Source organism: Pogona vitticeps, chromosome 5, assembly GCF_051106095.1.
Source record: "Pogona vitticeps strain Pit_001003342236 chromosome 5, PviZW2.1, whole genome shotgun sequence".
In the NCBI taxonomy this organism is placed as follows: Eukaryota; Metazoa; Chordata; class Lepidosauria; order Squamata; family Agamidae; genus Pogona; species Pogona vitticeps.
The window spans coordinates 60062872-60089602 of record NC_135787.1 but is presented as its reverse complement, the minus strand read 5'-3'; the positions used below and the strand labels follow the sequence as shown (position 1 = coordinate 60089602).

General features: G+C 39.5%; 1 protein-coding gene across 8 annotated transcripts in view; it reads right to left on the bottom strand.

The window, feature by feature from the left end:
- The window catches only part of TENM3 (teneurin transmembrane protein 3), a 1852170-nt gene that overhangs the window by 342252 nt on the left and 1483187 nt on the right, over positions 1–26731 (bottom strand). The gene's annotated exons all lie outside the window — the stretch shown is intronic.

Below are 26731 nucleotides of genomic sequence, written 5' to 3'. Positions count from 1 at the left end.
AGCGAGGCACCACTGTAATTTTGATCTGTGTAAGACTGATACATTATAGTGAATAGTACTATATCAGATTTTTAAGACATTCTCTAGCAATGCTCCCAACCAACCAACCAACCAACCAACCAACCAACCAACCAACCAACCAACCAACCAACCAACCAACCAACCAACCAACCAACCAACCAACCAACCAACCAACCAACCAACCAACCAACCAACCAACCAACCAACCAACCAACCAACCAACCAACCAACCAACCAAATATTGTGTATGATGAAGCAACTAATTCCAGATCTCAAACTCATTTTTTAAAGCCAAAAATGAGTAGTTATCCTTTTTACAGTCCAAAATAATTTTAATTAGTTAATTGCCTCTGGGCTTTGAGAATAAGTGAAGATACCATCAGTTAATCACCATGCTTCAGAGAAAAAGGGCACCTAAAGCATCAAATGTTAAATATAAGAAATAGTTTTTGTACAAATGAAACAGCATACAATAACATTTTTGAACATGAAATGGTACTACTGGTTAAGTGCTTAAGCACAAATATTTTTCACGAGTAACTGCATTAAACTCTTAGATGAACACTTTTGATTAAAAGGATTCAAATTGTGTGTGAGGTTCCCTTGCTTTTAACATTGAGATTTGAGCACCTAAGACATTGGGAGAGAAATGTGATCATTCCTTCAAGTTTCAAGATTAACACTGTTCTTTGCAATCAAGAATACATTAATTTGAACTGGAAAGAATATTATACTACCTTAAAATACCATTGATGTTTTCACTAACAATACACAGCACAAACTGTTCTTATTTGAAGGGAAAGGGTCATTCTAAATCCTCTCCAAAAGGAAAAGAGAGAACAGCATTTCTAAGGCTATAGATCATTCCTTTTCAGAAAAAGGCAAATTATGGCTGTGTGTGTATTCTTCAACTACATACAGGGGGAAAAACAATTAACAGAAGTTCACTTGCTGCTTCTTTCACAAATTCGTTATTTTCTCACATTCCTTTCTATTGGCAGCTGCTAAAATCATGTTGGCTTTTATCTGGCATGGAACCAGTTGCCTACACAATGATAGCCAGTTCTCTTTGCATACTGGAGATGGCCTGTCTAATCTCAATAATACAACTGCCTCCAGCTGACCAGGAGGCTGGGACTTAAGTGTTTGGCTCTTAAGTACAATGCCTATATTTTCTGCTTAAGAATCATACTCCTTAAATAGAAATTAATGCTTGTGTAGCACTGAAGGATTTATTTGAAAATGGGAAATAAAGAAAAACATGGGAAGAAGCAGCAGCTTAACATGTCTGCACAAAACAAGAAATCCCACCCACAGCAAGGTATTTGCAGACATCCTGAAGTAATATATGGTTTAGTATAGTGGTCTGGCATGAGAATTGGCTTTCCTGAGAAAACATTTCTCTTAACCAACAAGAATTGGTAAAGACCACCAACAGAGCAGCCCATCAGTTAAAAATGTGCAAGGCTTCAAGGAAGAGGGAAATCTACTCTGCTTTCTGTAGCGAAGTGAGTATCAGGCATCTCCTGTTATTATTATTATTAGTTTTATTTATATGCCGCATTTCTCCCAACAAGGGACCCAAAGCGGCTCATTATAAATGTTTAGAGACTCATACAGTAGAAAGAGCTACTTCACAAGAGTGCTTTGCAGACAGAAAATGCAAACTTGTTTCCTTACAGATCCCTGACATTTTTCTCTACATAAGCATTCTTTCCAATGAAAATTACAGAAACTGTGTCCTGTATGGAATTGTGAGTTCAGCTGTTACTGTCCTTCAAGACCATATTTTATCTGAGTAAATAAGTACATCATCATTTTAGTCACAAGTTTTCAATTCCTTGATCTCTTACTAACTATCCCCTTAAAACAGCCCTGTATCCCATCAATAACCCACTAAATTAACTCTTGAAACACTGTCTTTTGGACTATATTACAAGGTGTGCCACAGCTTGTTAAGGAAAAAGACATTTTCAGATACTTGAAAAATTATCTAGAACCTACCTATAGGAAATCATATTTACCTCATAAAATGTTTTACCTCATAAAATACTAAAATACTTGATGTCATAACTCTCTTTGGTATCAATCCAGTTATCTTTACTATGTCCACTTTTTCTCAACATTATTGCATAGAATTAAGAGAATTATTGTTCTCTTTGCTCATTATAATTATAATGTTAATGTTGTGAAAAAACAAGAAAAAGCTTACCTAGAATGAATACTGCTGGCTTGCATTTATAAAGAGAACGAGAAATGTAACATACATTGCCATGAAAATGTAATTTATTTCCCCCACAAGGGGAAAGAGTTTTGTGACCCAAGGAAATATACTCCATATTTCACAGCTACTACTTCTTGCACAACCAGAACCGTCTATACTAAACTAACAATCAGTGAGTATGTTTTCACTCATGATAAATGTGTTTTTTCAGTAGGCTGTTAGGCACAAGCCTGAGTGCTATAATGTACCTACCAGTGCATTTACAACATACAGTACTCTGAAGTGTTCTGTTGCATATTACTGTTCAGTGAGACTAGGCTAGCTTTATATTGTAAAACCTACCAGGAGAATTTTCTCATTCACACAAGCAGTCTAGGGCACCAGTAGGAAGCAATGTCGTAAGGAAAGCAAAGACTGTAAGTTTAATAAATTTAAGCTGACACCTGAGTGAGTCAGAGCATCTGGGGTTGGGAGTCTGATTCCCTGCTCTGTCTTCTAGGAGAAGAACCCACCAATATGGCTTTTGGCAAGTTACATAATCCCAGAGCTTTTCTCAGAAAAAGAGGAATGCTAGAGCACTTCTGGGAAACCGTAGGAAGGGTTGCCATAAGTCAGAATTCACTGGATGGCACATATGTAAAATCAAGCTGTTTATATTGCACAGACCAAATAACTGAGCCAAATGGAAACACTCTCACTATTTTCCCTGTGACTTGGGAAACTATACTACGCCAACTACAAGGAGTTTCAGTGAGATAGTACTATTGTGTAGTTGTTCCAGTCCCATTCCTAGAAGTGGTGCTGAGGACTACTATTTAGCCCTTGGGTCATTGGTCTGTGGCTTATTTCAGGGACTAATATTTTTGTTTTGTTTCCTGCACTGGTTAACATTTACATGGAGCCACTGGGAGAGGTTGCTCCATCTGGAGTTTGGAGCTTATAATTCATTATTGTGCTGATGGTATTAACATGTATTGACTCTTTTCCACCTATGTCAAGGAGGCTTTGGATGTCCTGCACTGGTGTCTGGATGTAACTGAGCAAATACATGTGGGCAAACAAACTGAGGATTGATCTAGACAATATATGGGCACTCTTGCTCATATAGAGGCTAACAACACAATCTGGACCACAATCTGTTTTGAATGGGGTAGTTTCCCTTCAAACAGATGAGATACAGAAAGAATCAGCTTCTTCTGGATAAAAAGAGGTTACCTACCTGTAACCATAGTTCTTTGAGTGGTCCTCTGTGAATTCACACATATGGGTATAGTCTGCGCCTGTGCTGACGTTTTCAGAAGAGTCTAGAGCTAAAAGTAACAATTTTATGGTGTGATTCCCCCATGAGGTATATGCTCTTCCCACCCACCAATCCTCCCAGCTCCTAAAATTTGTCCGCCGGGTAAAAAGTTACAGAATAACTAAGTTATAATACCCGTAATGGACAGAGAAGTGGATGGGTGGGTCATGTGAATTCACAGAGGACCACTCGAAGAACTACAGTTACAGGTAGGTAACCTCTTTTTCTTCTTCGTGGCCTCTGTGAATGCACACATATGGGTGACTAGCAAGCTTCACTTACCGGGATGTCACGGTAGGAGAGATGTCAGCACGGTTCTGCCAAATGAAGCATCACAGCACGCTCTGACATCTAGTCTGTAGTGCTTTACAAAGGTCGACAGTGTGGACCATGTTGCAGCATGACATACTATATCAGGGATCTCAGTTCCATGATGGAAGGCAACCAAAGTGGACAGAATTCTGGTGGAATGAGCTGTCCAATGTTCGGGAGGTGTTTTCCCTGATATTTGGAAGGATAGAGAAATAGTTTAAACTATCCACCTTGAGATAGTTTGAGAAGAAGCAGGGGCGCCCTTATGAGGTCCATGAAAGCAAACAAACAGTTTACTGGTCTTTCTGAGGCTCTTTGTCCTGTCTAAACAGGAAGCAAGAGCTCTTCTCACATTGAAGGTGTGGAGCATGTGTTCTAATGGAGATGTTGGAGACTTAAACAAAGATGGCAATATGATGGGTTTATTGATGTGGAAATCAGACAAAACTTTAGGTAGGAATGAAACGTCAAAATATAAAGTCAACTTATTAGGGTGAAACTGGGTGAAAGGTGGGTCAGCTCGAAGAGCAGCAAGTTCACTAGCCCGTTTGGATAAAGTGACAGCGACATGGAATACCGTTTTGAAGGTAAGTAGTTTCAGGTTGGAAGATGACATGGGCTCGAAGGGTGGACGCATGCATTGAGGACCAGCTGGAGGGACCACTGAAGTACAATACTTTGAAGTGGCGGATGGATGTTGGTGAGTCCTTTGAGGAATTTCTTAACCATGGGGTGGGAAAACAACCTCAAAGAAGGAGAGTTGTCTGGTTGATGGGCGACAATGGCAGATATGTATAGCTTTAAGGTGGAGAAAGATAATCCCAAATCAAATAGATGGAGAAAGAAGGAAAGTAGAGTCTTCAATGAAACAGGAATGGCAGGTAAGTTGTTTTCTGTTGTATATTTGATGAACGATTTCCATTTATTTTCGTATAGGGCTCTGGTGGACAGTTTAGGGGCTTGGTCCAAAATAGCCCTTAACCTGGGAGTATCCTCCAGGCCGTGAGACTCAGGGACGTCAGAGGAAGATGAAAAGAGTCTGTTGACATTGATGTGAAGTGAGTAAACCATGGTTGTCTGGGCCATTTCAGAGCTATGAGGATCGCGTTCGCTCTGGATTGTCAGAGCCGAATGATCACTATTTGAATGAGTGGTATCGGAGGGAGTAGGTAGAGGAAGTCCCTGGACCAGTCCACCATGAACACATCTCTATGGAATTGGTGTCCACTCCAGCTCGGGAGCAAAAAATGGTACACTTGCTGTTTGTTGTTGATGCGAAGAGGTCAATGGTCGGAATGCCCCAACGAAGACAGAGTTGACGGAATATGGCATCATTCAGGGACCATTCGTGTGTCCCTGATGGTAGGCGGCTGAGATGATCTGCCATGAAGTTGTCTTCCGTTGAAATGTGTACTGCTATGGGGAAGATGTGGTTTTGATAACACCACTTCCATAAGTCGACAGCCTGGTACAAAAGGGAGGGGGGATGGGTATCTCCCTGCTTGTTGACATAATATAGCGCTGTTGTTTGTTGCGTATTGCACGATCTGACCCTTGATGAGGGGAAGGAAGGCATGGAATGCTCTGATGATCACCAACAGTTCTAGGTGGTTGATATGAAGGCTTTGTTCTTGTTTTTACCACAGGCCGTGGACCTTCTGACAAAGACAGTGTGCTCTCCACCCCGAAGGGCTGGCATCAGTCGTAACCTGAACCGTTGGTTGAAGAGGGGAGAAAGGTCGTCCAATAAGCAGGTTTGGAAGGTAAATTCACCATTGGAGGTGATCTGCTAGCTCCTGGGTAACAGTTAGTTTCATGGATGGTGAGTCTGCTATGGGGTCGAAGAGAGACAGGAGCCAAGACTGAAGTGCTCTCATCTTGAGCCTTGCATGGTGTATCACTGACGTCGTTGAGGCCATGAGCCCAAGAAGATGTTGTGCGTGGTGGGCAGACACCTTCCCATGAGGTTGAAAGGAAGCAATTGCTTTGGGCATTTTTAGAATTCTTTCTTGTGGTGAGTTGAGTCTAGCCCCAATGAAGGAGACATGGTTGCAGGTGAGACTTTGTGAGGTTGATGTTGAGCCCGAGCCTGTGAAGTATATGAAGGGTGGTATCTCTTGCTGCTATGGCATCGAGGTATGATGTCGAGACAATGAGCCAGTCATCGATGTAGGGGTAGACATTACACTTTGTGAAGATTCTTGCAGCCGTAGACAGTACAAAGGGAAGGGCACAGAATTAGTATTCAGTGTTGTTGAAATGGAATCTAAGGTATTTTTAATGGCAAGAATGCATGGAGATGTGGAAGTAGGCGTCTCGTAAGTCAATTATGACAAACCAGTCTCCCTGTGAAAGCAAGGGGATAATCGTGTCCAGGTTAAGCATTTGGAATTTACAGGGTTGAATGAAATCATTAAGGTTTCTCAAATCTAAAATAGGACGTAGTCCACCGTCCTTCTTTGGAACCATGAAGTATTTTGAATAGAAACCATAATACCAATCAGTGGGAGGAACTGGAATAACAGCATATTTGGATAGGAGAGTAGAGACCTCCTCTTGGAGAGTAAAGGAGAATGGCGTGGAGCGGATAAACCCCAAGGGGGGGTAGATCATCAAAATCAATTCTGTAGCCCTGGGCAATAATGGAGAGAACCCATCTATCATGTGGGATGGTATGCCACTGATGAAGAAAAGGTGCCAACCTAGTTTGAAAGGGGGCTAGGAGCAACTGAAGGGGGCAAAAACTTTGAGATGTGTCATTAGTATGTCTTATCCTTCCTTGGGTTCTTGCAAAAGGGTTGACGTTGGCATGGCTAGCCCAGGGAAGGAAAGGATGGCATCAGTGGCTGCGGATTTGTGGGAGATCTCTCAGATTGTTGAGAATGATATTGCCTGTACGGATGGAATCGTTGGAATTGATGCTGTGGGTAGGACCGTGGATATGACTGGTTGGTTCGGTATTGGGATAGTTGAAAACCATGGGATGGTTGGTATGAGTAAGACTTTGCTGTCTTACATATCTTATGGATGTTTTCCATGGTCTCGTCAGTCTTGAGATGGAAAAGGCCGGAACCGCAGAAGGGGAGATCTTCAATTCGCATCTTGGTTTCATCTGACATCGTGGAAGATCGTAACCAGGCATGGTGTTGAATGGATATAGAGGAAACTAAGGTTTTAGATGCAGCCTCTGCTGCATGTCTAGCCACAATTCTCTGGTGCTTAGCAATGGCTACAGCTTCAGAGTGAGTGCTGAATCAGTCAGTTTTAATAGATTCTGGTGCTGATTCAAGAAGGGGTAGAATCTTGTTTCATAGGTAGTGTTGGTATGCCCCCACTGTGGCTTGATAGTTGATGTTTCTCAATAAGAATGACTGCAGGGAATAGATCCTTCTACCAAGGAAGTCAATTTTTCTTCTCTTTTTGTTCATAGGTGTAACCTTGGATCTGTTGTGTCCGCGAGATTGGCTGGACTCCACTATGACCGAATTAGGTAGTGGGTGCTTATTAAGAAATTTGATGTCGGCACCATGGGTTTTGTAAAGGTTGTCAGTCTTTCGCAAAATTCGCATCATGGAAGGAGGTTTATCCCATGTTTCCTTGATGAGTTTTAACACAGATTTATTGAAAGTTAAACTGAATGGTGGGGATCTTTCTTGGTTGATGTCATCAAAACACCGGGTCCACCTCTGGTGACGGTGGTTCTTCAGTACTGAGTTGTAGTGCTCGAGCCATTATGGAGATAAGTTGGGAGTATGAAGGAAAGTCCTCCAAGGAGGAGGATGGATGATTATCTCTCATGTCATCAGGAGGGGAGGGGAGGTCTGGAGATGAATTGGAAGGGATCTCAGAGTGATCATCCTAAGATGAGGAGGATGAGTCTGGCGATGATGGAAAGCCTGGGTCAGGAAAAGGAGGAAGAGGTTCATGGTACCAAGGCTCGTGAAATTCTGTAGGCTCCAGAGGGTTTTGTGTAATGTACAATGGTTGAGATGGAATTGAGCATCATGTTTCTTTGATTGTGACGTCGACTTGGATTGTTTGGAGGGTTGAGCTGGAAGTGATATAGAAATAGGCGGTACAGATTTATGAGATTGATGTCGAGCCTTTGGTGAAGATGGTTGAGAGCGGTCGGGCGTACAACGAGCCCGTTTCTGCTGTTTGGAATGGTACCGTTTGTAGTGAGATTGCCATAAGGATGGGTCAAAGAACTGGTATGGCATCATGGGGAATGGGAAGTAATCTGTATGGTGTCATGGGAAGTGGTGGCGAAAGATGCCTTTGCTTTTCTGTACGCTTCCTAGGGGAGGAAGGAGGCGTGTCAGGATTGGATGCTGAACTTTTAACTGCCCTCCCTGATGCAGGGTTGGAGTGAGCCGAGGTCGGGCTGAACAGAGGCGCAGCCGCAAAGAGGCCAATGTTTGGTGTCATATTTGATGCCATGGTAGAGGCTGTGAGCCTCATCTCTGTTGGAGTTAAGGTCATGGGCCTCTCTTGAAGACTTCTCTAAGATGGGTGAGGGTAGAGAGGGCTGTGGAGGGTCAATGCGAGATTTGTCTTGCTTAGGCTTCTTTACAGTTGATTTAGTTTTCTTTTTCTCAGTGGGATTGTGAGTGTGGGAAGATGACTTAGCGGCAGAGGACGATTTTAAGTGGCAAAACGGACACCCCTGACTCAGAAGTGAGCTGTCCCGAAGTGAGCCTTTCGCCAGAAGAACTGGGTGATCTTACCGCCTCCATGGATGGTGTAGGAGGGTTCATCGCCATTTGCCAGAGGTAAGAGCTCAGCCTTTGCAGTCTCTGCTTCAAAGCCGGTCTCATCAGATTTTTACAGGCAGCGTAAGAATGAGTTGGGTGATGTTCTCCTAGACAGAAGAGGCACTTGTCGTGGCCGTCTGAAAGAGCGATTCTATTCACACAAGTAATACAGCGTTTGAAAGGTGCTGGAGAGGCCATAAGAAGGGAGAGCAGAGTAAGGAGATGCCGACCAGGGGAGCGGGGCAGGGGGAATCAAAAGGCGGGAAAGTGAAGAAAATGCAGCAAAATGTAAGGGGTAAACAGATTAAGTCATTAAAGAATAAAATTGACAAATTAAGATAGGAAATAGTGTCAATAGAGAGTAAAGGCTAGCTCAATCTTTCCAGAGAACCGTACAGCTCAGCGCAAAAAAGGAACTGAGAGGAATGGTGGGTGGGAGGAGCATGTAACTCATGGGAGAAATCACACCATAAAATTGTTACTTTTAGCTCTAGAATCTTCTGAGAACATCAGTGCAGGCGCAGATAAGACCCATATGTGTGCATTCACAGAGGCCACGAAGAAGAATATTTATTTATTTAAAATATTTTTATTCTGCCTTTTTCCTAAAAAAGAACCAAGGCAACGCGCATCATTAGAAACATAATATTAAAAGCTTTGAAAAGTTAATTATTAAAATATTAACGAAGAATTAATAATATTATATAAAAATGTTACGTGAAAGCATGATAAAAACGGATTTAGAAGCAACAAAATAAAAACCGTAATTGTCTCCTAGGCAGTCAGTCACTACATAAAAGTCTGCCTGTAGATTTTTGCCTGCTTGCAGAAGGGCAGCAAAGATGGGGCCAGCCTCGCCTACCATGGAAGGGACAAAGAATCTGAAAATCCAACTCTTCCCATGGGAACCTTAGAAAAATTTCTGTTTTTCATCTAAGATCCTAGCGAAGTAATGTTGATGGGTACTCCAGACAGTGTAACAGCATACCAGGAGTGAAGCTCTCTTAGTTTTAAACTGGTGCTAAGACAGTTCTACTGCTGGGGTACTACTACATAAGAGACACTGTCTGGAGTACCCATCAGTGTTAATTCTCTAGGACAGGACACATGAAACAGGATCTTAGATGATGGTGACTGATCATTCCTATATCAGAAGAGTTGGAGATTAAATTTAATCAGGACTGCTATTTGTGTGAGCCCCTAAACCCAGCCAAACAGGGGCTATATGTTTTTGCACACAGTAATGAACATATTAGGTGACTGGCAAATCATTGAATATATACTAGGAAAAAAAATCCTACATTTGTCTGAGGTTAAATGTGATACCTTAAACTTATTTAAGAAGTTTGCAGACTTCATTCTGGGACATTAACTCTAATCCTGACCCTAAAACATCTGATCATCTTGACTTGTGGACTTTCCTGCTTCTGTTCTCACCCACATCAAGCTCTGAGGTGCTGAGTGTGAATAAGCTTTCAGCTGGACCTGCAAGCTTGCCTGTTTTAAATATGTTAGTTGTCCAATAAACATATTGGTGACAGTCAGTCATTCAGCCAACCAATTAAGGATCTATGCATAACTGTCCATGGCATCTCTCTGGGTTCTCCACAGACAACTGGAGAGCTGTCTGATATTTGCACTAATCAGTATGACTCCAGTTGTTCCTATAGAAACTTGTTTTTTTTTAACACAGTGCCTATTCCTCTGACAAGTGTTTTGACCGTTATGTAGTCTTTGAATCTGTACCTGATGATAGGGAACCTGTTCTCATTTCTATTTTTCTCTGCAGTTTATGTTTGGATGTTTAAACATTCAGTCCATCTCTCTGGTTCTAGCTAAATACATCTACAGTTAATTCTCGATTAATAAACAAATTGCAGTACAGAATGAACAGGCCAGACAGTTTTAATGCTAATATACATATATAACTGGTTGTGCAAGCAGCCTTCCTGCAGGAACAATGTAACACTGGCCATATAATGCTGAGATAGAAAATGTGTGCTTTTAAATAATTTTGATGAACAAGAAATAATCAAGGCTGTTGATTTTTCCTAATGGTAGGGGAGGGACAATGATATTGGAAGCTCTAGCAGGGAGGGGGATAGACTGATTCTGCATGCAGTTATATGAGGATATCAGAGAAAAAAGGTATTGTTTGAATTGCCTATGCTATGAAGTAATATAGTAATACAGTGGTGCCTCGACTTACGATCGTAATCTGTTCCAGAAGATGGACGTAACTTGAAATGGTCATAAGTCTAAGAACCATTTCCCATTGAAATGCATTGGAATGTGATTAATCCATTCCATAAGAAAAAACAACCCACAAACAAAACTAAACAACAGAGCAAGTCCCGTTGGAAGGCACTGGGGCTGCAAAACAAAACAAAACAAAAAATAAACAATGGAGCAAGCCCTGAAGGTGCTGGGGCTTAAAAACAAAAGAAAACCAAAAATAAGCAATGGAGCAAGCCCCATCAGGAGGTGCTGGGGCTGAAAAAATCAAACAAAACAAAACAAAAAACAAAAAACAAAAAAACCACACACCAAAAAAAAACAACAGCACAGCACAAAAACATAACCCTCCCCAGCCCAAACCAACCCTGCAAAACCCACCCAGAACAAGCAGTTTTTAAAAAGCAGAAAGCAGCACCTTAACTTACCAGGCAGTCCCAAGCCTCCCTGCAAACAAACACACTCACTCAGAAGCAGAAGCCGGGTAGTCCCAAGCTTCCTCTGATCTCACACTCTCTAACTGCTGGGGCGAAAGAGTTACAAAGAAGCAGCCTCTTCACCACCAACAGTTAGCAATTTGAATTTCCCGCCTTTCCCCCCTGCCTTTTTGTGTTCGTAACTGGAAGCTCCGGCTGCAAGTTGAAGCAAAATTTTGCAGCCGGAGCTGGTCGTAACTCGAGATGGTCATAAGTCGAGACGTTCATAAGTCAAGGCACCACTGTATTCTTCATTAACCACTAGGGATGGGCAGATCAGGCAACCCCATTTCTGCGGAGTCTATTTCCCCCCTTTTTATCCCATCAAGCATAAAGATTTTGTTAACAGCAAAATTCATATGCACTTGTGTGCTCATGTTTTTTCAAAATGGATTCATCAATAGATGTATTAATGGGCACACATAGCATGGCTAAACTGCATTTGTATGCATTTTAAAGATGTATGTGGTATTTTTTGCACATTTTTCAAATGTGTGCTCATTGTAAAATTCATTTTTCTTTCATGGAATCCATTGCAAGCCAAGAAATATATTCATTTATAATCCAAACTGCATCCCATTCTATATTCAGTATGGGCAGTTGTGATCCAACTGACAGAGTGAATCTTTTGCCTGTTCTTGTTAGGTGATTCTTGTTGTGTAAATTACATCTGACAAACAGTTCGTTTGAAATAATCCAACTTCAAATAATGGTTTATGAAACTGGCTTTTTTCAACAAGCTATAGCTAAAACTAATCACAGTTTTGGGTTGTGATGCAGTACTGAACTATAAGTGACAGGAAATGTTCCAACTTTCCATCTTACAGTCTCAACATAGAAAAAGGGACTTTAGGTACATGCAACACCAAGGCTTGCCATGGCTCATGTAGTTCATGATAAAATGTGGCTTAGAGTAAAGCAGCACACAATCAACATACAATGCAAACGATCTGAATTTAGAAATGTAAACATGTAGGAAGAGTAACCACTTTCAACTTCTTTTTAAGGTAGAAGATCTGTGCATATCAGGCTATGCAAAAATGTCTGTGTAGCCCTTGCAACACTCTATTCTATGTGTGTGGTAGAGGGACATATATGCTCCCCACAATATACAAGGCCTTTGATTTAAATTAGTAATAAAATATAATACTGAAATAATTTCAATATGATGCATCAGAGTGTTGTTTCATAGACTTTTTCATGAAAGCTTTCATCTTACCACAAGTAGAGATTGGTTTCACAGCACTCTTATACTCAGGCTGTTTTGTCTATCTTTTATTCAGGTTTCATTTTTTTAAAAATTAATGTTTAATTGACTATTGCCTGCCAACCAAATACAGCACAATAATACTACCTACATAGCCGCATAAAGAATACTGGAATTAATATTCTTAGCTTGTTTATCTATATGGGGTTTACCCCATTCCCATCTGTTTTTTTTTCAGTGCTCAAATACTTTCTAAATGGAAAGAGTTTTTAAACATATTTGTGGTTCATTGATAATCTTGCCATATCCTTTCTTAGGTTCACAGAATGCAAGAAGATAAAGTGACTTATAGAATTAAAAATCACAACTTAGTGTATTTCATTCCAGAAGATGTCTGGACAAATCCATTCTCTTGTCTTCACAGTAGCTGCTGAACTAAAGGTACTGTTCACATAACTTGGTAATTTATTCTCTGTTGCCTGCTAAACATACTAGATAAAATGTGTTTGTTGTGGAAAATTAAATAATCAAGTATAAAGTTACTGTCTCTAAAGTACGGAAAGTTTTAATATTAAGCATGCAAGAGGACAATGACCAGGATGTGAAAGGCAACTTCTAATTTCAGTCTGATAAACACCAAGTCATACCTGAAATGTGAAAAGTGTTTTGCCAAACCAGAAAAAAACAAAGGCCAATCCTCACATAAAGTTTAGTACTCAAGGAAAGCACCATTTGTTGCAGTGAGTCTATGAGTACACTCACATTTAAATGCTACACTAGAATAGACTTCCAAATAACCTGTCTGTTTTGGGCTGTTCAGAACCTGACAATTTTTGAAGATCATACTCACTGATTTGTTTTCACAAAATTAACATCATATTCTCCTATTCTTTTAAATATTAATAAAGACTATTTTGAAATTGGCAATAAACATAGGGAGGGGTATTTAAATTAAGTTTATTGAGACAAGAACTCACCAATTTCCTAATTTATACTGCACAATTTATAGGGTTCATCAGTATGAAGGAGCATGTGGTGCTGGCTCAATTTACAAGCTCAAAATAATTTCAACAACAAAGACAGGAGTTTGTATTTATTTTATCACAATTACAGAACCTGAAACCATAGCCCTACTTTGTCACAATTAGGAAACCTGAAACCATAACTCCTACTTTGTCACAATTAGGGAACTTGAAACCATAACCCCTATTCAGTCATTATTTGCCTGGTTTTCAGCAACATGCCTGAAGAGGAAGGACTAGTTCCCTCATCACTGCTTTCTCCACAGACAGATTGTCTGAAGAAGAGAGATTTCTGCTCATGTCAGAGCTCTCCACATGAGCAAGAACACAACATTTCCAGGTTTCTTGCTTGCATGCAGCACTTACATGGAAGCACGACCCTTTTCTTCGGACACATTTCTCTCTATATAGAGAAAGCAATGATGAAGAGTGAGAGGACTAGTCACCTTTCTCTAAGCATGGTACTGAGAACCAGGGAAGTAATGACTGAACAGGGTGTAGTATATCCTGACAAACTGTTAAGAGTTGTGTGATAGGAAAATAGCCATGGCAATGCAAGTCAAATATTGTCTCTTAATTCCTCATATTTGTATTTTCAGAAATTCTATCCCACATACAAAGCCAGCTAGACAGGCAGAGTGTATACACATAGTAAGCAAACTCCTTGTCTATGTCACCCCTTGGATGCTCCCTCCAGAAGGCAAGAGAAGACTGAAGCAGAATTTCAGCCACTACCTCAAAGAGTGCTGAATCTTGAGATAGCTTTACTTTTCATCTCCCCTTTCACAATCAGGGCTAAGGTTCATTTGATCATTTTCTTTTCCCTTCCCCACTCAGCAGAAGGGCCTTTACAGGCTAGATCAGGGGTCAGGGAACTTTTTTACCTTTTACCCCACAAAAAATTTATATACGCCGACATTACCCCCTTGATTTGAAAGGAAGGAAATCATACATTATTTGAATTCAAAATATTACTGAATCTACACAGGCTGTGTACTGAACTAGCAGGATACATAATCAGTATCAATGGCTGCCAGGCTATGTACCAAACTAGCAGGATGCACCAAATTTAATAAAGATGTGCACTATTTTTGCTGGAACACATTGTACACCAGCCATGGGGTGGTATAGGGAGTAGTGAGGTGTCCAACGTACCTAGCAAGTTGCATTAAATTTTTGCTAGCTCACAGAGGATTTAATCATTATCAATGGCTGCCAGAGTGGTGCTAGCAATGCCATGCTTGCTAGAGAAAACCAAGGCAGAGTTGGGGGGGTTCCTACCACTTTAATCATTCTGTGTGTGGTGTGCAAAAAGGAGTAAACCAGGCTACAGGTCATGTCACCCACCTTGGTCCCACAGCCCAACATCAAAGGACCAGTGTGCTATTTTTTGTTAACATCAATGGAAAACTCAGCAGTGGCCAGAGGATTGGAAAAGATCAGTCTACATCCCAATCCCAAAGAACGGCAGTGCCAAAGAATGCTCCAACTACCCTACAATCGCATTCATTTCACACACTATCAAGGTTATGCTCGCAGTCCTGCAAGGTAGACTTCAGCAGTATGTGGACCAAAAACTCCCATAAGTACAAGCTGGATTTCGAAGGGGCAGAGGAACTAGAGACCAAATTGCTAACATGCGCTGGATTATTGAGAAAGCCAGAGAGTTCCACAAAAACATCTGCTTCGTTGGCTACACAAAAGCCTTAGACTGTGTTGACCACAACAAATTATGGCAAGTTCTTAAAGAAATGGGAGTGCCTGACCATCTTATCTACCTCCTGAGAAATCTATATGTGGGACAGGAAGCAACAGTTAGGACTTGATATGAAACAACTGATTGGTTCAAAATTGGGAAAGGAGTATGACAAGGCTGTATATTGTTTCCCTGCGTATTTAACTTACAGTATATGCAGAATACATCATGTGAAAAGCTGGACTGGATGAATCCGAAGCCAGAATTAAGATTGCCAGAAGAAATATCAACCTCAGATATGCAGATGATACTACTCTGATGGCTGAAAGTGAGGAGGAATTAAAGAACCTCTTAATGAGGAGATTGCAAAAAATCCTAAAAATCTACTAGATCATATTAATGAGTACAGGAATCCCAGATTCTCAGAGCTAAGAATTAACAGACCAAACTGGGACAACACTATGAAGCCCTTTAATAAAAATTAACTCAGCAAAACAGGAAGAGAAGGCCAGAGTAGTACTTCACCTAAATTGCCAAGGCCTAGTCTACCAAAGCCAATAAACAATGAGTCAAAGTTTGCCAGATCTCCTCAGAATGATAGAAAGAATTGTAAATGTTTTAACTGCGGCCAGCCAGGCCATTTACCATTCCACTGTGTGCGAAATAAACGTAATACAGGGAAGAATGATAATCAAACCAAAAAAGTGTATTGTTTAAAACAAGTGTACAGTGGGGTCTTGACTTAAGAATGGCTCGAGTTAAGAACATTTTGACTTAAGAACCACTCTCATAGGAAAATATTGACTTGACTTACATACTTAGATTTGAGTTAAGAACTGAAAAAACCCACGTGGGAGGCAGGGAAAGTGCAAAATGTGAACTTTCAGTTAACTGTTGGCCAGTGAAAAGAGTGCTTGTCTGCTTCCTCACTCCTCCCAGCGTTTAGAGAGTGGATTGGGAGACAGTTTTCGGACTGCCTGCTCCTGTACTGCCTGTACTGTATTTTCCCTGCCTTCCCTGAACCTTTCTTGACCTAAGAAAAAAAGAAACAAAATATCCCCCTCTAGTGGTCGAAGGCAGAATAGCAGATTCCCATTAGTTTCTATGGACGGAAAAGAGCAGATACGGATCAAATGGTTTTCAATGCATTCCTATGGGAAATGCAGATTTGACCTGAGAACTTTTTGACTTGAGAACCACCTTCCAATACGGATTAAGTTCTCAAGTCAAGACCCCACTGTAATTGGCTGAGGGAAGCAGTAACCAGAAACCTGTTTCCATGACAACCACAGCTTCTACTAATCTTGAGGAGGAGGACATTCCTGAAGCCCCTGTTTTACATTGTTTTTACATTAGAAATGACAATACCCTTCTCAGAAATGCTGGTGAAAAGATAGTTGTGGGAGGAAACAAATACATTGCTATAAGGGACATAGGGTCTCAAATTTCCTTAGTACATTCTGATCTGATAGCCCAGGATGCCATAATTCCAGGCAGAACAATGACCCTAAAAGGGATTGGGCAAGAAACCGTGGTGCTAAAAGTGGCAGAGATTCAAATAGGCTATAGGAATTGGTCTGGAAAGTGGCAGGTAGCCATTTCAGACAAAATACCAGCACCTTTTCTACTTGGTTGGGATTTAATAAAGCTTGCCAAGAGTGCTTTTGTACCTGGACACTCACAAGGGGGCCAGGAATCACCCACTGCAGCAGAAATGGTTACAGTAGCAAAGGGAAGCCTAGAGGGAGAAAGTCTCTTAGAAACTGATCTCATGTTTGTGAAAACCCCAAATAAAAATAGTTTGGCTCAGGAGCAGAATGAGGAATTCAGTTTGGTGAGCTGCGTTGAAACAGCCACCAGTACACCCATTTTATTATCTCCTGAATGCCCTGAATGGTCTTGCCTGGATAAGGAGCTTTTATATAGAAAACATCCTTAGAAGTGGCAGAGCCAAGCTTTGGAAGTACTCCTGGAAAAGAGAACGGCTTGAATGAGACCCAGGAAAGAGTATTCTGTCCTGAGGACCAAGTAGTAGAACTGAGAACTATAGAGGGGAGAGAATTGTTTTTTGCAAGGGAGGAACAAGTAGACTTTAAGACCTCACGAGACAAACCCCTACCTAGCTTATCTATAAATGAAGAAATAGAATCAGATAACACTCTCAGTGCATCTAAAACAAACCAATCATTTATGATTGCACTTGAAGGATACTCACCTGAGAATCTTAAAGTAACCCATAATAGTGGTCCCCTACATAGGGAAAACTTCGTAATAAAAATACTTGTGAGTGAATGTGTGAGTGAGGAGGAAGATGTAAGCCCTGATGCCTTAAAGAGGCATGCATTTAAAAATGTTCTGGAGGAGGAGAGGGAACTGCCTACCCTTTCCCTAGCTGAGCAAGTGAAGCCCCAAGTCAGACTTAAAGCTGACGTCACCATACAACGACCAGCAGATGACATTCAGGGGTCAACCGAGTGGCCGATGACCGCCAGTCGATGGAAAAGGTTGCAGAGGAAGGAGCCAGTGGTCGACAGAGGGACTCCTGAGTACCAGCAGATGTGTGTCCATCTGAAGGAGAGGACGAGATGGTTGGACAGTGTCATTGAAGTGACCAACATGAATTTGACCCAACTCCAGGAGTCAGTTGAAGACAGGAGGACCTGGCATGCTCTGGCCCCATGGGGTCACAAAGAGTCGGACATGACGTAATGACTAAACAATAACATTTATAATGCTTATTAAGTACACTGAAATCCTGGACTTGTTTCCTCCAAAATAAATCACCCTCAGAAAAGCAGCTATATATAGGAGTGCAGATTTTTAATACAGTGGACCCTCTACTTAAGGAATTAATCCGTATTGGAATGGTGGCTGCAAGTCGAAAAGTCTGTAATTCGAATCTCCATTGACCTACAATGCATTGAAAACTGATTAATCCCATAACCAGTGGTTTTTATTCTATTTTATTCCATTTTGGTTTTTTTCTGGTCTGTAAGTCGATTCTCTGGCTGCAAGTCGAATCTAAATTTTGCAGCCAGAGAAGTCTGTAACTCGAAAAGTCTGTAAGTCGAGCCGTCTGTAAGTCGAGGGTCCACTGTAAACATTTTATACACGTTTTATACACCACATAAAGTGTATACACACATTTCACTTATTTGAAATGTGTTGGAAAAGAGTTTTACAGATAGCATGACTTGTCAGAGAGATAAGTAAAGAAAATTAAGTGTGAACTCTCACTAGACGCTAAAGTAACCAAAGAAAGGTTATTGTACTACAGTGGCATCATGAGAAGGCAAGCTTACTGGAAAAGGCGGCAATGCAGGGAAAAGTGCAATACGGTAGGAAAATAGGGAGAATGCACATGAGATGGATTGACTCAATAAAGAAATCCACAGTCTTTGTTTGTAAGACCTTTTGTTTGGTGTTGCAGTCAAAGCAGGACCAGGAGCAGAGAGACAGGGATTCAGATTTGGGGAATAAACTATGATATTCTTTGCCTGCTTTGGAGATGAGAAATAAAGAAACACAATTGCTACACACTTCAGACATCTAGTCCCAGGTGTGTCAGTTGTCTTTTACTAGGTGTTTGCTGTTAGTGAGACTCTTCTAAATATTCTGGTTCTGCCCAGTACAATTTCAGCATCTAAACAGAATCTTTAAGTACTTGCTCTTCTCAGCAGAAACTTCAGAGCTAAATGCGGTGGAGATTAAATTTGGAAGGTTGCTTTTTTCATGGTTTTATGAAAGAGTCAACACACACACACATGCACAACCTCCGTCCCTAAATTTTCAACAATCAGTTGCTTCAGTTTAATATGTCCGTTTCCTCACATTACATTTAAACAAGCTTGATGAAACCACCCGGTCTTTCTCTCGCACCTTCCTTCCTGCCTTAATTGGAGCTTTCTCTCCTTGCAGTCACATTCTTTTTTCATGGTTTTATGAAAGTCAGTCTCTCTCTCTCTCTCTCTCTCTCTCTCTCTCACACACACACACACACACACACACACACACACACACACCCTAAATTTTCTACAATCTTACCTTTAAGCAAGCTTGATGAATCCACCTATCCCTCTCTTGCACCTTCCTTCCCGCCTTAATTGGAGCTTTCCACCAATGGCGGAAGACGGATTGACTGCCCCGGGCTGTTCTACAGCCATAAACAATAAAGTACCCTTATTTCCGATCTCTAAAGGAACTGATTTACAAGTGCCACAACCAAGGAAGATAGCAGGGATAGTTGGCTTACAGTTTGAGGTTCGGCTGCAGGGGGTGGGGGTGGGGGTAGCGCTTTGCTCATTACCCCCAGGATTTCCATTTTTACCCCATTTGGGCTAATTTACCCCTGTTTCCCCAACCACTGGGCTAGATGGACTACTCTGGCAAGCAAAACCTGCCCTGGAACAGACAATATGGCACTCTGTGGCAAACTGCATAATGTGAATTATCCAGTGAGGCTCTGGTACATGGACTGGTAGTGAATGTAGTATTACATAATGGACTTGAAGGTTTTGACATCAGTTTGCCTGAAAAGGGTCTTAATACCCTATGAAAAATATGCCTTATGTCTATGGCAAGCCTTTCTTTACTTTATATTTTAAGAACTCGTTCTTTCTCTCAATCTATCAGTATAAATTGCAAAAAGTATTATTAGCATACAACTACAAATAATAACAAACTTTCCACTGGTGTGCATATGTTTTAAACAACTGTTTTTTATGTTAATCTTCAAAGATTTGTTGCAGTGTTTAAACTGTTTTAAAACGTGACATTCCCCAACATTTGATAAATATGAAAACAGTGACCTACAAACTCTATGTGAAATTGACACTGTACTGGAAAACCACATTTGGCTATTTGTATCAAACCAAACTAAATGAATGTTCAATTAGAACCACATGTATTGTACTTCATAACCTAATATTTATGGTCTCCATTTTCCAGCAAAGAAGCAAGAAAATAGGATATAAAGGAAAGGTTTTTCCTATCAAGCAAACATGAAGCAACTTATTTTCCCCAAGTAACTGAATATTATTTAAAGGGTGAAAAGAGAATGAATGAAATGGGACAACTGTTTAACAGAAGTTCTCCAAACACACTGTGATTTTAAAATTTATTTTTAATTTAGTTCCACTCATTTATTCACATTTTAATAGGTTTAAAACAAGGTTTATAACTATTTAAATCACATGTAATAAACACCACATGACTCTGGATGTAAACTCCACAAGTGCAGTCACCAATAATCTATTCAATCAAAGCAACTTGAACTTGAACTTAAAAACAAACTCTCAAACATCTGGATCATGAAGAATTGTTCAACTCAGAGAACTTCAGAGTTTCATGATAGGTTTATAGGAATTTAAAAGCATAGAAAGAAAAAAAACTGATAGAGTAACCAATCTGTTTTTTTTGTTATTCTTTTCATTTTTCCTCTATGAGATTGATTTTTTTCACAGCTGGTTATGTTCATTACTATCACTAAAGGCTTTATATGACTAATCTTAACCATGCTTAAAACTAAACATACAAGCAGATGTTGAAAGTAAAAGCAAGCCTTACAGAAGTTTATCAAGGTACCAACAAAAATATATTTAAAAACTCTTTTACAATGGACACTGAAATGTACTCAAAGCTACCATACAAAACATTAGCCTTGAAAGCTGGAATGGTTCTACTGTTCAACTACAAATTTGTACAAATAGACAAACCAACTTCTGGTTTGACACGTACCTATTGTACAAGTTACTGAATACATGGAACATTCTACTAATTTAGGCTCAGTTTAATCTGGGTAACACAGTAATTTTTTTAACAGGACAACTATGAATTATAGATGAGCTTTTCGGAACAATCACCTATAAGCAAATCTATTCTTAAGGTAAGTAAGTCAGTCAGTCAGTCAGTCAGTCAGTCAGTCAGTCAGTCAGTCAGTAAGTAAGTAAGTAATTTATTTATTTATTTATTTATTTATTTATTTATACACCGCCCATCTGGTCTAAAAGACCACTCTGGTCTTTTAGACCAGATGGGCGGGGTATAAATCAAATAAATCAATGATATTCCATTGACTGAAATCTTACTAGAATGCAGTCAACAAATATTTTGTTTATTTTTATACTATCTGTATTTGTTTTCTTGTTTGTATCATTTGTAGGCTGCTTTTCTCCCAGTGAGAGACCCAAGGCAGGGGCCCAAGGACAATGTATTTCAAATTATCATGCATTTATCTAAATACTGTATACAATTATATTTCTTTTACCTTAAAATGTTCTATCTTTGCAGAATGTAACAATCCATTTAACTTAATTTTACCACAATGCAATTACTTTTTCCATAAAACAATTGAATACAAAGTCACCTTTAAAGATGGACATATTTCTGCTGACATGACCCATCACAAATCAGAGTAGGTAACAGTATACTGTATATTAAACGAATAACAGAGCCATACATTATGTAAATTGTATGCTTACAAATGCTGTGCTTTTTCTTGAATGCTGCAATTACTAATATTAACCATGATATGCAATGAAATCTCCTCCTTCAAAGGAGTTATTGGTGGAAGTAATAACACATACTCCTTATGCCAAAATGACTGGGGATGTCCATTCAGACAGAAGCTTTTTTGGGGGGATGTACAGAAATCTGAACTGTGGGATATACCTTTAAATTGAATGTAAAAGAAGCTGTAATAAAATGATTCCATGAGGATGTTTTTAAACATCTAATGTACTTTAAACTTTTGAAATTTTACATTCCTCATTGGCTTCAAAGTCAGTAGTGCCACAATGATGAGACAACCCAACAATCAAGTGTGCCATCAAGCCTGAAAAAGCTCTCTGATCTGCATGCTTTGTGGAATAGTTAGAAAAGGCTGGCTCATGCTATTACTTCAGAGTTAAGAATAGCTTAAATCCATGAATTAAAACAAAGCTGAAGCCCATTATTTCATAGAACCAAAAATACTAAGAATTTGAACATTTTAGGACTGCTTGCTAACATATACCATGCCACCAATTAATACTTGAAAGGTACAGAATGCAACCGAAATACAATGATAAAAATACCTGTAATTAGAATGGTCAGGACTGAAACAGCTTTGTTGATTTCTTTAAAAAATTGATTTAAAGGAAACATTTGTACTGATATAAATGTACAGTAATGGGGCTTCATGAGAAATGGCCATCGAAAAAGCTCTCTGCCTTGACACATTCCATTGAGGCCAGGGTTACTTCAGAGATGTATACTTGAACTGTTGCTTCAGAAGACAAAACTTGTTCAGCTATACAGCACTCTCAGCCCTTCTCGATCAGTTGAGACAAGTTCAACTAATATGAGATATTGTCTTTTCTCCCAATTGTTTCTGGACTTCAAATCACAGAATCCCTGACCACTATTCCCTGGAGACCAAAAGCATATGGAGATTGGAAACTACTGCTTCAGATGAAAATATCACCTATTATTTCAAAGTTCATTCTACCTTGTTAAGGTTTCCCCACTAATTTTCTTGCAAACGTATATCGTTAGACACATAACCTGAGAATGAAACACTGAACACACTTGTCGACAGTTTTGAATCCTTTTTCTATTGAACTCAGTATCTATTCTACAAAGCTTGGATTAGCTGAAAAAAGAAACATTGTATGTGAAGATGTGAGGCCTCCTGGGTTATGGGGACAATGTGATTAAGTTTAGTGGTTATGACTAGAATATCAATACATTCTTTCCCATATGGCTGTACAGTAGCTATTTTCTTGTCAAAACAGCTGTTCGAAGCTGATTCACACTACATTCTTGCTGCCATGGGTTCAAATCCTTGTGGCTGCAGGCAACAGAGGATGTCATCCTAACTGTTAGAGAACACAATGATTACTGCCATTCCTGCATGAGTACTGCCAATGTAACATGCCTGGGGAGTTCTAAGCAGAAAACATTGGTCTTGCTATGTTATTTCTCCTTTTTACTTGAACTGTTTTGCTATTAGGATTGCAAACAACTGTGACTACATTATGTTAATTTAACAGACTGACTGGCCTTGTAGTCTTGAAACTATGGAATTCTGAGGGGGGTGGGGAGGTAAGAACAATGTAAATGAATGAGGGAAATCTCAGAAACAACTATTTTTAAATAAGCAACATTTCTTTCCAAATCTCACCCTACAATTATACTACCAGGTAAGGGGGAAACAACACTTGAACTTAAGTGACTGGCTGCAGCTACACAAGTAATGTTCCTAACTGCATTATTTTTAGCAATGAAGCCCAGAGCCAGTGATACATTAATGTCAGTAATGAAGCAGTTCAGCTGATAAATGCTCTGGAGACTCATCAAAGTACTGTAACTATGGATTAAATTTTAAGAAAATTAAAATGAATGGATAATAATAATAATAATAATAAATGCTATTAGATCAACTACAATTGTTCAAACATTTATTAGTTCCTACAAATAAATTTCAAGAGATAGCTATATACAGAGCAAAAAAGAAACTGAAAGGAATTTGTGGCATGTCTAGGCAACAAATTAGCTTATGGCGAATCACCTTCGGTGTTTTTTCTCTCAAAACAAAGAAGGAATGTGCACAATCTAATCAAAGTTGGTTTGGGCTTGTCCAGAAAGATAAAGAAAAGAAAATATAAATACTTTTGAATTAACTGTTAATCCATATTTGAAGCCTACTCAGGTTCTACAGGATCCCTTCCTGTACAGAAAGAATATCCAAAGAAATGCAAAAACTCATGTACAAAACTTACAATTCACTATAGGCACAATTTCCAAATGCCCTACACTGGAGTAGCTGTAAGGACTTTATAAGAATTGTGTGAGGTCACTATAGTCTTAGTATAAGAAATAGTCCAGATTAATGCAAACAGGACAGATGCAATATTGTGAATCACTCACTAGTAACATAAATAGTGAGGCATTCTTTTCCATTCTTCCCTAGTCATCTGTTTTAATTTTTGACACTACATAGGCCCTTATCAAGCAAATTTATATAATCCATGGGTGGGCAACTTCCATTTTGTTAAGACTTGTATTTTGAGCAGATATATATAGAATTGCACAGTGTATTTTTATATCAAGTTGCTCTAGAAGTGATCTTTGATATATATTGGTATATAGCAGACTAAAGAAAAATTATAATCTTTCATTTTGATAATACTAGAAGCAAAACATACTCATTGATACAATTCTAAAGCAGCGTGGAAATAAGTTCACAAAACTCACTAATCAAAACAAAGTTTACTAGTTTGTCTAGCTGCATACATATATGTAAATCATCAGTTAAAGGTGCCGATTAAAGATAAATTGTGTGAATAGATTTTTGTAAGCTTAGTTTTAAGAATAGCTTGAGCATTTCTCTTGGAGTTCATATGACAACAAATGAAAATGAAAAATGTTTTCTAGGCAAATATTATACAAAGATCAGATCATATGAAAATATAGACACATTGTATTGCAGAATACATCATGTGAAAGGCTGGACTGGAGGAATCCCAAGTCGGAATCAAGACTGTCGGAAGAAATATCAACAACCTCCAATATGCAGATGATACCACTCTGATGGCAGAAAGTGAGAAGGAATTAAAGAACCTTGTAATAGGGGTGAAAGAGGAGAGTGCAAAAAACAGTCTGAAACTCAACATCAAAAAAACAAAGATCATGGCCACTGGTCCCATCACCTCCTGGGAAATTGAAGGGGAAGATATGGAGGCAGTGACAGATTTTACTTTCTTGGGCTCGATGATCACTGCAGATGGAGACAGCAGCCACAAAATTAAAAGACGCCTGCTTCTTGGGAGGAAAGCGATGGCAAACCTTGACAGCATCTTAAAGAGCAGAGACATCACCTTGCCAACAAAAGTCCAAATAGTCAAAGCTATGGTTTTTCCTGTAGTGATGTATGGAAGTGAGAGCTGGACCATAAAGAAAGCAGACCGCCGAAGAATTGATACCTTTGAATTGTAGTGCTGGAGGAGGCTCTTTAGAGTCCCTGGACTGCAAGGAGAACAAACCTATCAATTCTAAAGGAAATCAACCCTGAGTGCTCACTGGAAGGACAGATCCTGAAGCTGAGGCTCCAGTACTTTGGCCATCTCATGAGAAGAGGAGACTCCTTGGAAAAGACGATGTTAGGAAAGTGTGACGGCAAGAGGAGAAGGGGACGACAGAAGATGAGATGGCTGGACAGTGTCTGCGGAGCAACCAACATGAAACTGACACAACTACGGGAGGCAGTGGAGGATAGGAGGGCCTGGCATGCTCTGGTTCATGGGGTCACGAAGAGTCGGACACAACTAAATGACTAAACAACGACGATACACACATAAGAGGATAAGAAACTTAATTAAGAAGAGCCACGCGGCTTTTACATTTAACTTATAGTGTACCAACAGTTCTTCTGAATTTTATATTGACGTTCTTAACCTTTCCTTCATGATTTTCAGGTACAAGTCCTATTGAATGCTGTGGGACTTTTATCTATCAGACCACTTTGTTCTATTATTTTTTGCTGCTGCTCAAATTAATATTTCACTTTGCACTGACTTAAATTTACAGTCCAACTTCATGTTTTCAAGGTTTGGAATCACTTATGGCTTGTGCAGTTTTTCAAAATGTAAGTATGATTAAGTAGCCAAACTTCCACGTGGTCTCAACAGACTGCTTTTCCCCCTTGAGATTACAATTTGCTGCACTTTATCCATGTGTCTAAGGAACTGGACTGTAATCCATGAAAGCTGATACTGAAATAAATGTGTTAGTCTTTAAAGTGTCACGAATCCTTTGTTCTTGTTTTTATTATACATGCAGAAACAGACTAACAAAGCTACAATGCTGAAAACTGCTACACTGCAAAGAATGGGATCAAGCTGAATGGCATAGAAATCCATTACTCTTGCCCACTGACTTCTCACAGGAGACAACAGCCACTGCTTCCTATTTTCAAGACCTATCCCATTCATTTCAGTTCATATGGGCACACCATCTGATTATTTCTTTTGTTCATGGAACCCAACACCTGTCTAAATTGTCAATGGGAAGAATGATATGATGAAGATCTTTTAAACAAGAACTGTCTACTTCTCCAAATTTTGCAGTTTTTAGTAATCAACAACCAGACGATTAAAACATGAAATGTCTAATTAATGTTTAGCAATCAATGATTCCAAAATATGGTAGAGAATCCATAATGTTGTATTTTGTTGTTGGCAACTGTAGTAGAGAATTTTCATAAGATTAGAAAAATGTTAGAAGATGCCAGTTAGACTAATATTCCACCTGACTATATGTTAAATACATTAACTGTTCATTTCCTCTCTTCTGAGGAATGTGTAAAACAGGTGTAATTTTCAACAACAAAATTAAAATTTGTATAGTCTCTGAATACTAGATATCAACTTCCGTTTGATCAGTAATGCTAGAATTGAGGCATACTGCCCATGTCAAATATAACTCATATTTCATGTGGCAATCACA